The following is a 16,108-nucleotide window of genomic DNA, read 5'->3' as shown; positions in this document are numbered from 1 at the left end:
TTGTCAGAAAATACACTCAAAACATTTATTAAGTATAAATAGCTCTCACTTCACATTAGGCCATGCAAAAATATGTAAGTCATCTTAATAAATGATCTAGAAGGATCTAGACATTTTTTATACATATTATTACATCATTATTACGATACTTAAAAAGTTGTTTGGTAATTTTTGTGATTAACTAGCTTACTTACATTTATAAATGTGTGAGTAATGCTAAATATAAAGTTATCCATACAAATGTGAGAGTAATGCTAAATATGAAGTTATCCATACAAATGTGAGAGAAATTATGAATACGAAGTTTTCCATTGTTTGACAGTGTTATGTGTTAATGTCAAGTGTTAATGAAGTTGAAAGTGTTATGGGTTAATGCTGATTTTTTATGAGGTTGACCTTGTTATGTGTTAATGTTAAGCGTTAATGAAGTTGACAATATTCTGTAAATGTTGATGAAGTTGCTTCTGAAAACACCATAGGGGAGGCTGTTTAATTTCTTGGGCAATGCTTCTCTCATCTCTGCACTGAAGGCTTATTGTTTAAGCTTTTCAAATGATTGAGTAATGGCCAACTCTTTCACATAACTATGTCTGTCAGAGATTCCACTGTCAAGGGACAACATATCTCATGGATGCGTCTGATGATTGAAAGGACCTTCGCACCATGTAAACTATTACAACAAACAATTAATTAAAGGTATTAAAACATTAAAGATATTAAAGAAATAAAAGATATTTAAACAGGAAGGTGTGTAATCTTGTCAAGTGTTTCTTAGATGTCCATAGGTTTCTTGGATAGAAGCTTCCCATCAGCTTTTTCAGGAAGTAATGATAATAATGATCTTAGATCAGTATGGACGTAATTACTGTTTGTGCACACCTAACAATAAGCCAGATGTCCGACGTGTACGCTAGCCAACAAAGGCCAAAACTGACTTTACAGCCAAGGGCAGATATCCATAGAGGGCATTGTAACTGACACACCTGGACGGAAAAGTGTGCTGATGATTAATTCAGTGGACCATGCCCAGTCCTGCAGAGCAGCTCGCGGCTAGCGCTAACACACCTGATTGATTCAGTGGAAAAAGCCCAGTCCTGCAGAGCAGCTCGCGGCTAGCGCTAACACACCGGATTAATTCAGTGGACCAAGCCCAGTCCTGCAGAGTAGCTTGTGGCTAGCGCTAACACACCTGATTGATTCAGTGTAAAAAGCCCAGTCCTGCAGAGCAGCTTGCGGCTAGTGCTAACACACCTGATTGATTCAGTGGAAAAAGCCCAGTCCTGCAGAGCAGCTCGCTGCTGGCGCTAACACACCTGATAACTTCGAGCAGTTGATTAGCTGAATTAGCTCTGATATCGCTGGTCTGGTAGAAGTCTGCAGAACCATTTCAACCTCCAATTGCATTGTCAATCCCCCACTGTAAACACGCTGACCGGTCATTCCTGTCATTCAACGAATAAAATGTATTAATGTATCACAGTGGACCTTAATGGAGCCTTGATCCAGTACAATGTAAGCAAGCTTTGTGCTTTAAACTACGACTGCGCTCACGGCGTACCATTGTCCCCTCAGGCATGAGTTGCCTGCTTGTTGCCAACCCCTGGCTCACAACGGAATTTATTGTAACATGATTTAATCCATTGAAATTTCCCTACGGTAAAGGGCTAAATTGGGCTGTGTAATGTCACATGTTGTGGCAGGGATCCACATAAGTCCCCTGATCCCTTTTGAAAGACTTGGAGAGGCCAGGACAGGGCTTGGTTCATTCAGAGCCTGTTTTCCTGGCCAAATATCTCGGCGGTAAATCTATGACAGTTTCCAGTGTCAGCAGTTGGAGGACAGCGTATACTAATATGGTCAAAATATTGCGCTGTCCTATACAGGATCATGCTCCCAGAGATATACAGTTTATACAGCAAGAATAAAGCTGAAATGTAAAATCAAACACTATGCTAAATTAAACTGAGTAAGAATTTAATCCAAAGGAGGGTTATTGTTTCATTTGGCAATATGTACATACATACATACAATACGATCTCCCAATCAGAGAACGCGTGTTAAATCTTTGGAGAGAGACTTCTAGTTCCATCTCACCAAGTCTTAGGCTGAGTTACAAGGATGACACCGTGACAAGTCTCATCCACGTCCTTGTCTTCAACAGGGACACATTAAACAAACTGGGATGTCAGAAGTAGATGTAGTCGGTGCGACACTGTGGTTGGGAAAATATTTATTACACCTGTCATGCAGTATAAAACCATATCTGCTGCAATACGAGCTCTTCACCAGGGGTATAAGACCTTATACAGAGCGGTGCACAACACACACGTCTTTTTTGGACAGCTATATTTTTAGACTCGCATTTAGGGACAACGACGTTAGCCTGAGAAGATGGAGAGTTCAAGACCTGAGAAGTTCATAACAAAAGAGAACACTGATGAGAGTGGTAACCCCATCCGCCCTTTTCCAGGTTGGTCGTTAGTGCAGCTGTTGTGAGTCATGACATCTTGGATGGCGGCGGACTAGTCCAGACCAGCCTTAGAAAAGAGTGACAGCTCAGTCCTCAAGAGTGTTGGCAGGCCAGCTCTGGCCCCTGTTATTCACCTAAAAATATGAATATTAGTGCTGAGTGGTGGGGAGAAAATCTCTATACATTAATGTAACTGAAAACATATCAACTAGGTAGATGTTATGGACCTCCATTTATACACACATCGCTTGACTGTGTTCGGCACGTTGATAACCACCAAAAATGTGATTGAAAGTCATCCCTGACTGTTTGGTGTCTGTAACAATACAGTAGCATTATAGCCTTGACCTCTATGGCAGCTGTTGTTTCTGTTGGAGACAGAGATACCAGTTTGACTGACGACAGGACAAAGGGATCCACTAGGTCCTGAAATCCTCTCTGTCCAAAAAGGTCACATTGACAGTCGACATAATTACGCAATCTTAATTAACAGGACAAATACTAACTTTTGGACTGGAAGTTACATGGGGTGGCATGATCAACATTACACAGCTAAGTGCTGTTCTTAAGCACGACCTAATGTGGAGAGCCTGGACACACCACTTACACACAATAGCAGAAAACACACAGTAGTAAACCACACACAGTAGTAAACCCCACACAGTAGTAAATCACACACAGTATACACCACACACAGTATACACTACACACAGTAGAAAACCACACATAATTGTACACTACACACAGTAGTAGGCCAAATACAGTATACACCACACACAGTAGTAAACCCCACACAGTAGTAAATCACACACAGTATACACCACACACAGCATACACTACACACAGTAGAAAACCACACATAGTTGTAAACTACACACAGTAGAAAACCACACAGAGTATATACCACACACAGTAGTAGGCCCCACACTGTAGGAAACCACACACATTAGTAGACCACACACTGTAGGAAACCACACACATTAGTAGACCACACACAGTACACACCACACACAGTAGTAGATCACACACAGTATACACCACACACAGTAGTAGATCACACACAGTATACACCACACACAGTAGTAGATCACACACAGTATACACCACACACTGTAGGAAACCACACACATTAGTAGACCACACACAGTATACACCACACACAGTAGTAAATCACACACAGTATACACCACACACAGCATACACTACACACAGTAGAAAACCACACATAGTTGTAAACTACACACAGTGGTAGGCCACACACAGTATACACCACACACAGTATATACCATACACAGTAGTAGGCCACACACAGTAGTAAACCACACAGAGTATACACCACACACAGTAGTAGGCCCCACACTGTAGGAAACCACACACATTAGTAGACCACACACTGTAGGAAACCACACACATTAGTAGACCACACACAGTATACACCACACACAGTATATACCATACACAGTAGTAGGCCACACACAGTAGTAAACCACACAGTATACACCACACACAGTAGTAAACCACACAGAGTATACACCACACACAGTACTAGACCACACAGAGTATACACCACACACAGTAGTAAACCACACACAGTATACACCACACACAGTACTAGACCACACAGAGTATACACCACACACAGTAGTAAACCACACACAGTAGTAGACCGACTATGCAAGTCACCAGGGGAATCCCTGGCAGCCTGGTGAATACTACAGTGATCCCCGGTTTCCTAAAGAACGCATAGACTCTGTCAGATAAACTACACACTTGGAAGCGACCGTAAATACCACCTCTTATCCCAGGCTGGCTGACAAAGGGCCAGGGGGAGAGGGTCCCAGTTTGAGCTGGCAGAGTCCCATATATCTTTCAGTCTCCTCCAGTCATCATTAGGGTGTCTATGTTCCCTCAGCTCTGCGTATGCCTCTGGCCCATGCCCGGTTACTCACGCCATCACACGTGCACACTGTCAACTGGTAGACGTCCATGTCCACTCCACACAAGGGATTCACGTCCTCTGTGGCAGGACATGAATCTGGAGAATGCTACAGGTTGCTGGAGTAGCGGAGGCCTGAAGTCAGAGGTGGATGCATTGTTACTTACCCTGGTGATCATATCTGGTGAAATGTATGCTTTTTGTAGTTTCATTTATTAGCTTACATATTGGCTTGTTATAATTCACACTGAATAAAGCATGTTGTAGTCTCTTCTTTGTGTAGCATGGGGGACTGACTGTGCCATATTCTGATAAAAATATGCGGAATAATAAATACATTCATTGGTAGAAAAATAACAATGAAAGATGCATTCCAGGATGTTTGGCCACTGGTTGTAAAAGTGGCAAGGTTGAGCCAAAATGCATTCAGAAAATATTCTGATAACATGGTAATATTTTTATTGCCAGGAGTTTTGTTCAAACCCAAAGCTATGTAATCCATCACATTTTAACTCCAATGCAACAACCATGCTGGTTGCAATACACCATTTAAAAAATGTAGCAGAAAAGGACATTCCAAAACAGGTTAAAAAGTACAGTATGTCTAAGTGGAAAAGGTATATGGTAATTGTTTCCACTACCATAACATTAAAATGTCACAGACATGTAATCATCTAAATCCAGAAGTTAAATGTCATATAGTGTGACACGGATCCAGAGACAAACTGAGATGGTTGTTTTTCATCCCCTGTCATTGACCTTGTCCTTGGTCAATGGTTTATTTTCCAAACTGAGTGTCAGAAATACACAGAGGGGATTCAAACGCCTGTTTGAATTCCCTGAGGTATCAAAACAGATCTGCTGAGCTGCTCTTGAATCTCCGATTCAATCCCTTCCAGTCAATGTTGGAGTAATAAGAAATAAACCAAAGCAAAGTTTATGCACCACATGGTCATGAGCAGAACCCAGTGTTACAGACAAATTCAGCTTTTATGCCATTTGAGTTGTATATTAAAAGAGATGTCTGTAAACAGAACTGACGTAGCCCTCTACAGCCATTGAAATACCTGTCTTTATGGACAGAATTATTTTTATACTTTCAAATGTCAAGACAACACATTTTGAGAAAAGACATGGTCGATGGCCAGAAAAATTGAAAGGCCATAGTGGAGAACATCAACAGAAATGTGAGTCCCACACCTTCCATTCAGCTGCAGCTGTTGGAACAAGAGTCCAGGAGTGGGGTCCCAGCCAAGCCTTCGGAAGACTCTGTACAAGTGACTGCCCAAACCACTTGAAGGCCTGAAGCCAACAATCAGTCCTCACATCCACAATTGGAAGACTTATTTATATCTTGAAAAAAGCGGCAGGCATTGTGGGCTTTCATCTACTTCAGTTTCCCAGTGTTTCCCACTTCTATCCTAAATGGACCCCTCCTCCTTCCCTACCACCCTGGCTCCACCCTTCGTGAGTTTGCATGGCCCACACCATTTGCGCAAGTGTCCTGAAGCTGAGGGAGTCAAAAGATGTTCCTGAGTTTGATGGGTGCATTGATCCCCTTGTCACATTGGCAGTTTCTCTCTGGGTTTTGTCAATGAGGTCGTTTGGGAGTCTGCCTCCGCTTGCAGTTGCTAAGATGCTGTCTAGCGTTTGTGCAATTGTTAATTATCGTTAGCAATTTGACTCTACAATGGAAAGTCATTCTAAAGGTTAGCTGTGTTGTCGCAGAACATTGTTGAATTGCAGATGTGTATTTTGTTTTATTTTTGAACCTGGGGATCTGAAATAACTTTCAAACTTCTAGATGTTTCTGTTCCAGTCATTGTGCTTACGCTACAGTAGGCAGTGTTAGTCCTCAAAACCACATCAGATTTCTCTTATGCTGGACACAGATGCACAGAAATGTTATCCACTAATGAATCTGGCTAGGTAGCATTGATGAAGGGCCCCAGTACCAAACTTCATAACTATGCCTTTGATTGCTGTAACCTGTGACCCACAGCAGAAGGCATTTCATCTCATTGGAGGGATACCTTGGTTATATGTTGACTGGCGTGACTTGGAGTGGTGGGGGCGGTGATGGTATAAAACCAGACATTGGAAATAGAGTTGTTTTTGGCCTGTAGTCCACCCTTACTTCCCTAAGTCCACATCTCAGTGAGAGTCGCAACACTAATGATTGTATGTGCGGCACTGGGTCTATTGTGAGAGAAATCTGATATCACTTCTAACATTTAAAGTGTCTTGTTGGGCCGCTGTGCAAGGCCATTAGAGCCGATGGATGTATGGAAAACGTATAGGTCAATTGAAATGATTGTTAATTTCTTGTGACGCTGAATAAAAAAATAAAATCTTGCATTTAAATAAATATATTGTTGCATTGTGAATATTGTTGTCAACTTCCTATTCTCCACTGCCTGACTTTAAGGAACCTCCGTATTTGGTCCCAAGTCCCAAAAGACCTTGCACGGATTAAAAAGCGGAGTAGTATCAGCTACGTGAGAGGTTTTTGTTTATTTCACTGCGGTACAAATAGCCTTGACCTCTAATGGCAGCTGTTATGTCTGGGATGTCTGAGTGAAGACTTGATGATAGGAGTCTTTGCTTTATAGTCCTCCAACTTATCCCACAAACACGGCCATGGGTGGCGAGACTTAGAGTCAAAGGTTGAGTTACTTTTTTTGTTCATATAATGTACTGTATCTACACAGTATAAGGTCGTAAAAACACATGAAAATGACACACTTATTGTGTTAAAGGTGTTTAAAAAGTGGGATGGGACCTTTGACAAACAGCATGATGCCACAACGTTGGTCTGATTGTAATTGGTCGTCATGGCCTAATGTTTTACAGAGGCCACGCCCCTCTACTAGGGCAAGTGGAAAATTCGCTGCTAGCGCCCATTCAAATTTGCCACAAAATGACATTGTTAAGTCTTGTTCAATGTCTTAATTTAAATGCTATGACTGTTTTCAGCTGGGAAGTGACTGGTTTTCATTACAACATACACTCACCTAAAGGATTATTAGGAACACCTGTTCAATTTCTCATTAATGCAATTATCTAATCAACCAATCACACGGCAGTTGTTTCAATGCATTCAGGGGTGTGGTCCTGGTCAAGACAATCTCCTGAACTCCAAAATGAATGTCAGACTGGGAAAGAAAGGTGATTTAAGCAATATTGAGCGTGGCATGGTTGTTGTTGCCAGGTGGGCCAATCTGAGTATTTCACAATGTGCTCAGTTACTGGGATTTTCACGCACAACCATTTCTAGGGTTTACAAAGAATGGTGTGAAAAGGGAAAAACATCCAGTATGTGGCAGTCCTGTGGGCGAAAATGCCTTGTTGATGCTAGAGGTCAGAGGAGAATGGGCCGACTGATTCAAGCTGATAGAAGAGCAACTTTGACTGAAATAACCACTTGTTACAACCGAGGTATGCAGCAAAGCATTTGTGAACACGCATAACCTTGAGGCGGATGGGCTACAACAGCAGAAGTCCCACCAGGTACCACTCATCTCCACTACAAATAGGAAAAAGAGGCTACAGTTTGCACAAGCTCACCAAAATTGGACAGTTGAAGACTGGAAGAATGTTGCCTGGTCTGATGAGTCTCGATTTCTGTTGAGACATTCAGATGGTAGAGAATTTGGCGTAAACAGAATGAAAACATGGATCCATCATGCCTTGTTACCCCTGTGCAGGCTGGTGGTGGTGGTGTAATGGTGTGGGGGATGTTTTCTCATCACACTTTAGGCCCCTTAGTGCCATTTGGGCATTGTTTAAATGCCAAGGCTACCTGAGCATTGTTTCTGACCATGTCCATCCCTTTAAGACCCCCATGTACCCATCCTCTGATGGCTACTTCCAGCAGGATAATGCACCATGTCACAAAGCTTGAATCATTTCAAATTGGTTTCTTGAGCATGACAATGAGTTCACTGTACTGAAATGGCCCCCACAGTCACCAGATCTCAACCCAATAGTGCATCTTTGGGATGTGGTGGAACGGGAGCTTTGTGCCCTGGATGTTCATCCCACAAATCTCCATCAACTGCAAGATGCTATCCTATCAATATAACATTTCTAAAGAATGCTTTCAGCACCTTGTTGAATCAATGCCACGTAGAATTAAGGCATTTCTGAAGGCGAAAGGGGGTCAAACACAGTATTAGTATGGTGTTCCTAATAATCCTTTAGGTGAGTGTATAATGACACTTAATTGATAATTGATACTATCTGAAAATTAAGTTAAAGTTGAGCTATTAGCATGCTAACCTACTTTGACACAGACAGGTAGAATAGTTAGCGCAGCTAGCCAACTCTAGCATATAGTGGTTGAAGTTTAAGTACATTTTTTGTCATATGAAGACTGGCGAAATGAATATTTGGGAAAGGGAAGTTTGGGGTCCCCTGCTGGAGCTGCTGCCCCCGCGACCCGGTACCGGATAAGCGGATGAAGATGGGATGATGAAATGAATATATGTTATTTATGTCATCTGCATTGTGCTTAAGAACAGCTCTTAGCCCTGACATATGCAGTGTACTATCGTCCAGCTTGCCTTTGCTCTAATGCTGGACAGTTGATTGTGGTTGTGGAGGACTTTACTGATACTGTCTCCATGTCTCTGTGATAGAAGATCGTGTAGAGGGCGGTCAGGTTGGTGAATCTCAGTGACTAATCCACTGCTGCTTTTGTTATTATCTCGCTCGTTGTTTTCTGGAGCCTGTCCAGTGCAGCCCGCTGCTTGTTTCAAAAAGCCCAACAGCAACACACCGGGTTACAATCTCAGGGGAATACATAACATTGCGCTTTGTGAAGGTTTCGGGAGAATACATTAAATGCTGCAATATAAAGGTTATCTTCGGTAATAGGTAGGTTGTGTGGATTGGTAAGGATAAAAAATGATATGCAGCAAAAGGGCAACAAAATGTGGAGAGCGTTAGGGGTGTTTCAGAATGTTACCAGCCACTGAACGTCCGTCCGCCCGCCAGCCCACCAGCCAGCCAGCCCAGGGGAAGCCCATGCTGAGTAATGCCGTGATCCCTCATTTCCTAAAACACTCAGCACAGGTTGACTATTAATAGGCTAGCCAACAAACTGTCAGTGGAAGCCCTCACTTTATGTTGACTCATAGGCGGTCAGGGTGAAAGGTGAACTGGGGATATTTAATAACTGTTTATGTTGGCACTACTTTAGGCACTTCCAACTTTACTACGCTTTAGGCTCCTCCAATTTCCCTTCAGGATCCCTTTTCAAGCACCTCCACTCGCTGTATTGGCAGGCAAAAAGGCCTGCTTGCGTAGTCTTCTAGCTTGGCTGCTTAGTGCCCTCTGTTGGAGAATAGTGGTACAGCATGTTGGTCAAAGACAATGTATGATGATGAAGAGTGTAATGCTACTGTACACCTAGACAGGGAAGGGCAAACTCTTTGGCTCAGGGGCCACATTTGTTTTGTAATTATTTAACTGTTTCAATATCATTTTTGGCATTGTAGATTGACGGATTGACACAAAGATCCAAAATGAATTTTTCTAAAGAAATCCAGCCAAGTTCTTGCATCCTTTGCTGGCATTATTGTTTCTGATAAAACAAAATGTCCATCTTGATTTCAAGGCTAAATTTGTTGATGTTAATAGCATTTACTATGCTTCTGCAGGGATGGTAAATGCCTTAGGGGTAGTGTTGCACAATTCTGGCAAAGTTCCCGCTTCCCAGGTACTCAAGATCTCAAGATTTCGGTAAACATGTCACAGTCATAAACAGTTACAGTCATGGGTGGTAACTCAAGGGCAATGTATACTGGGAAATTATATCAGAGGTTTGGCTTAATATACTACAATTCTTATACGCTAATACAAATTAAATCTGGACCATGAATGACTTAATTGCTTTGAGTAATGACTACAAAACAATTTTAGGTAACTCTAATATTTAAAGTTTTGATTAACGAATGCACATTGGGGAGTAGGGTCTTCCCTGATGCCTGTTCTTTATGGGGCCAATGTCAAACTGCAGAGGGCACACTACCCCACTGCTTTGTCCAAAACAATGACATTCGGACAGTTGATTTTGGATGATTTTGTGGGACACTTGCAACAGTTTTTCGCCCACAGATTTTCCTTTCACATTGTCTTTTTTAGCAATGTTCCAGCAACTGTGATGCAGAAAGGAAAGTTTGGCCGCATGGAAAGGGTACTACAGTCTTGTTAAAAGGGAAGCCAAAAAAACTAGGCCATAACTGGCAGAGAATATTTAGAGCATTAGGACTCATCTGACATTACGTTAGAAAATACTAACTTCCTATCAAGGAGGTGCTGCCAGTTAAAGAGTCAGTGCTAAAAGCAATTATGAATTTTGGTGCAAACGCGCCCCCACCTGTGTCAGTTCCCTGTATCTCTCCCCATTACAGTATTTAGATGAACAGAGAAAAGCGGAGAGGGTTTCCTCTTGTCTGTTGACTCACTTGTCTGTGTGAAGCGGTAACACACGAAGCAGAATAGATATTTTCACTTGCGATGACTCAGCCCCTCCTGTTATGAGCCATCTGCCATGGTACCGCGCGGTGCCCGTGGTCCGTGCTGTAGCAATGGACTCTAAGTCACGTTTTTCAGGAGCAAAAAAAACTCAAAGGTGGCCCCTCAGCCAGGTACAGAGGTAGGCCTGTGACGTCAGGGAATGACATTGTCAGTGTGAGTCACGTCTCAGCGGTCCGGTGTAACGTAACCCACTCGAGTTGGAGACAGAAAGAAACAGGTGGGAGCAGGCCTATTGCAGAGGTGTGGTAAACATGAGTCAGCTTGGTGGTTTGAAACAGAGCTAATTTAATGCTCCACTTCTTTTTTTATTGCTTTTGTTTTTAAGTTGCACTCACAGCACATAATATTTGCCACAAATGTCCTGTTCATGAGAGGTTCTAGGGTTGTCTGAGCTCCTGACAGGGCAATGGGATCCTGATAGCTCCATGGGATCATGATAGCTGTGAGGGATCCTATAGGTGTGAGGGATCCTATAGCTGTGAGGGATCATGATTGCTGTGAGGGATCCTGATAACACTGTGGGATCCCAGTAAATCCGTGGGATTCCGGTAATTCCATGGGATCCCGGTAACCCCGTGGGATCCCGGTAACCCTGTGGAATCACAGAGAAGTCCAAATAACTTAGAGGGATCCTGAACACATTATTGATCCAGTGTGTCATAAAGCTACTTAAGGATGACAGCCCATCAACCCCTGTTATCCAACATCCATTTAGTTTCCCTACTGTGCAGACCTCCACCTCAGCCCGCTCCTCGCAGTTCACACATTCAGTTTTTTTTTTATTTGATCCCCCTGTCAGAAGAACTTTGCTCCAATGCAGGAAATCTAAAATGTGTTGTGTATTTTTGAGGCCAGTCAAGATCCCACTTATGGAAAATGTACAGACCCTGTGACCATTTCCATCAATGTTTATTCAAAGTAAGATCCTGCATCTGTGCTCATCAACAAGCCACGCCCTCTCACTCCGACTCCGCCCATCCGAGAATGAGTCATTGCGGGGTGGGGGTGTTCCGAGGCATGCCCGGGAGTCCCTGATCCCATCACAGGCCCCATGAGGGAGGAAGTCCACTTCCTCCCCCACAGGGCAACACTTTGCCAATCAATAATGGACAAAACATTAAGTATTATATCTGAGCACTCGTTGTTTTAGAACATTTAACAGAAATGCACTTGAAAAGTATCAACATAAATAGTCTTGAAGCCTGACCTAAAGACTTTAAAACGCTCTCTCCAGTGTTGATTCAGCCTACATGATGGCTTTCCGGAAATCAAACCCTGAAAATGGCAAATGACATAATTCTGAGTTGCCAAAGTCAATTATAGCTCTCTGATAGGGGATTGGCTTGTCATGTGGCTGTCAATAGGCGCTATATTTATAGCCCACTTTGTGTGTCCGTCCCCTTACACGGCGTCTATTGTAGGCGATGCCTCCCGCGGTCACAGAGTATAACAATGAGGGCTCATCGTGAATGGACAGGCATAGCTCTCGCCACACCTACGCCCCGCACGATAATGAGATGCGTGCGTCATGAGTCAGCTGTTTTGAAGCTGCAACTGTTAGGGAGGCGTTGCTGTCACACGTTCCACTACCAAATCACGCCCGGGCTGCGGCACCTACTCCTGTCACGTTGGCAGGGAGGATTTCTCTGTAGCGGGCACTGCGATCTGCAACGGTCTGCCCTATCACGGACATTAAGGCATGACCGAGACGTACAGAGGGAGAAATTCTTACTATTGTTGTTAATTAGTTGACGTTGGATTTAAACCTACACTTCTGTTCATTTTCAATGCCCGATCGATTCTCAAATTTTGCCGAACAATAAATGGTACATATTTCATTTGAATACATTGAAAATCAATTTCTATTATTGTAAACTGACCTTGAGTTTATGTTGAAAAATATTTGAAAAAAAATCTAATGTGTTGCTTGCAAAAGTATTCAAAATCCACACAGGAATATTAGATAGAGGAACATTTTGATGGAATAACAGCTTTAGGTTTTCTGGTTCATACCAGCTTTTCATTGATTTTTTCTGACAGATTTCTTCCCAAGCTTCTGTTCTTTTTAGCTGATTGAAACAGGTTCTGTTGCACTACTTTCCCATATTTTTCTCCATCCATTGTTCCTTACATTTTAACCAGAAGCCCAGTCCCTGCTAATGAAAAGCATCCCAACAGCATGATGCTGCCACCACCACCATACTACATGGTGCCTTGATTTTTGCTCTTGCTGTTCTGTTCAGACCACACAATATTTTCCCTCAAAACTAGATCACGGTCATGTTTTCAGATGGTAACTTTTGTGTAACAATTTCTTTCTTTCCATCCTTCCATACAGATGTTTTTTTGAGCTCTTGATATGATTGGTGGGTGCACCATTACTCCACACTCAGCCACTGAACTCTGTAGCTCCTTAAAGGTGATTGTTGGCCTCGCTGTGGCCTCTCTCAAAGGTCAAGTTCTTGTTTGATCATTGAGTTTTTAAAGATATTTTATTGATCCAACTGTGCTGACTAGGATATCTCAACATTTGTATATTATTTTGTACCCTTTTCCTATACATTTCTATCTTCTATATAGTCTGTAGAATTCTCTTTGATTTTAATTATCTTTCAGATTCATAGCCTGACCAATGATTCTTTAAAAGTTGGGGTTTTACCCAGAAAATCAAACAGCAAATTTTATGATTCAAAGGTGTAGGCCAATGGTACGGTAAATATGTCCTAATTAGATTCATGTCTTTTGTGTTCACAAGAAGGTTCCAGATCATATGGGTATTTATAAACTTTGTCTGAAAGTGGTTAGAGTGATGTCATTTTAACTGGCCTAGCTGGGTTCGGTCTACACATTTCAGGGAGCTTTAACTTCAACATTGCCAGGCTTTGTGTTCAAAGTAAGTAACTGTACATGAAATGTGATCTAATTCAACAAAACTCCACTTTTAGTCTACCTTCTTAGGCGAGTCACGCATGTGTTGTGTTGAGCGGTTACTGTGTTCATAGGTGACTGTGTTCAGCGATAACTCTCAACGCCAAGGATTTGGATGGGGTTGAGTGCTGTAACGGGTCCCAAGATTTGGGACAATGTAGACAGTCATACTTGTGAGGCGGCAGAGTGACTGCATTCCTCCAGGCTTCACAAAGGGAATGTGATCCTCTTCTACAGAGGCTCGGCTATCCCTGGGGATTCAATTGTGCTCTACTGTAAGGAAGTAATCAGGATCACACTCACAACCCCAGTGATTCTAAACCAGATGGCCTAGGACTGACCCCGGGGTTTGGCACGTCTGACCCCTGAAGGGCCTAGAACTGACCCCTGCAGGTTCTCGAACAGACACCTGGGAGGCCTCTGAGAGACCTTTTAGGAGGCCTCACTAAGCTTACAGGGAAGAAGTTCCTGGAAATGTTGGTAACACAATTGGAAAGTTCAGAGCAGCTGCTCTAGTCTGAAGGGTGTTTGTCCTGCAGCCTTTTTTGGCCAAAATTCATGTTTACTGTAAAAATTCCCTACAATAATAAATAATCCTATTCTTGCTGGAATTTACCTGCAAGAAATGTTACGTTTTAGTGTTTTCCACAAACAAAGGTTTGTATAGTTTGTATTTTCCAACTAAAGGAAGTCAGATTTTAATTGCCCTAACAAAAATCTGTCAACAACTACTAAACATTGTTTTATTCATTTTTAGCCCATTAACAATGCCCAATTTATCCTACTGTTGAAAACTGTCTCAAAATAAAACGTTCAGATGATGTGTGGGTCAAGTTCATCATGTTACATTATATTATAGATATTATATATATTATATTATATACATTATATATATTAAATTATATATGACATACATTATATACATTATATTATATACTATATACATTATGTGATATATGGGGATGTCACAACTGTCAGTTCTGAATCAGATGCTAAAGAAGCTTATAATCATTTCCTCTTCTGCCACTTTCACCCTTTCCCTCCGTTTCTCCCTCCTTTGCCCTCTCTCTCTCTCTCTCTGTCTCTCACACACACACTGTTCTGTTTCAGAAGCAGACATTGATGATAGGTTGGTTGTTCTTTGAGGGAAATATATTCTGCACAGCGGGCAGAAACAGATCATGTTCACATCTGGAGCAGTTAACTTGTAAACACACTTTCACTCCCTTTGTCTTTCACACATGGACAACTTTTTTATTCTGTCTGTCCATTGTCAATAGACGGCAGTGTTTGAACTACAACAAACCATCTGGAAGAATACTTAATTCAGTCATCGCCTTTTTCGTTTGAGCGAGAGAAACGCAGGCCTCCCTCCACTGCGTCCATTTCCTCATACAGCTAGCCCGATGCTTGATGTCCTCCAGCTTCCTGCCTCGACCGCCGAGGCCATTGTAAATTTAGTGTCAGAGACCTCCCGTTTTTTATGTCCTTTCTTTTCCTCTCCTGTTCCACAAGGGCAGGAAACCCATCATCTTCTTCCAGAGATAGATATCAAATCTGTTTTCCACCCTGCATTACAGATTCGGGTAGAAACACTGTTCAGGCGTTCTAATGCAAACCCCTAAACTGTTTGAAAGATTTTCCAGCCTTTCTACATGCAGCTTTGACCTGTGTGTTGGGTGCGTTCCTCCCGCAAGTGTCTGCCACTGTGCAATGCGCTTCCTCATAGTGACAAAGCACTTCACTAAGAACGGCAGGTTGTTCCCGCGTCTTATGTCACAGCCAACTGTCAGTTAAGCTGTTTCAATGTTTTTATTTAGGACAGGATAAATGGCTCTGGGGTCCAAGTCAATAGTGCCTGACAGTTAACCGTCCCTGTCTCCTTTTCTTTAAATGCAGGCCACGCTTCAATGAAAAGTTGGCAGAGTTGCTGGCTCTCACATACAGGTCATAGGGGCGGCGGCATTGTCCATTGGCCATCTTGCTTTTGAAAATGCAAGTTGTTAGATAAACAGAGGTAACTATTGGATACTGCTGAGATGCTTTTTCTCCTCACCTTACACTGCTTTATTTGTTAAGCAAGCACTTTGACGTGCATCCTCTGTGCTATAAATGTGCTATAAATGTGCTATAAAATAATAATAATATAATTAGAGGGTTAATGTGATTAGGTTACTCTGATATTTCAGATTTTTTTTTGTTTCATGCCTACAAAACATGACACCAGTATG

Source organism: Esox lucius, chromosome 3 (assembly GCF_011004845.1).
Source record: "Esox lucius isolate fEsoLuc1 chromosome 3, fEsoLuc1.pri, whole genome shotgun sequence".
Classification (NCBI taxonomy): domain Eukaryota; kingdom Metazoa; phylum Chordata; class Actinopteri; order Esociformes; family Esocidae; genus Esox; species Esox lucius.
Note: the sequence above shows the minus strand (reverse complement) of the source record.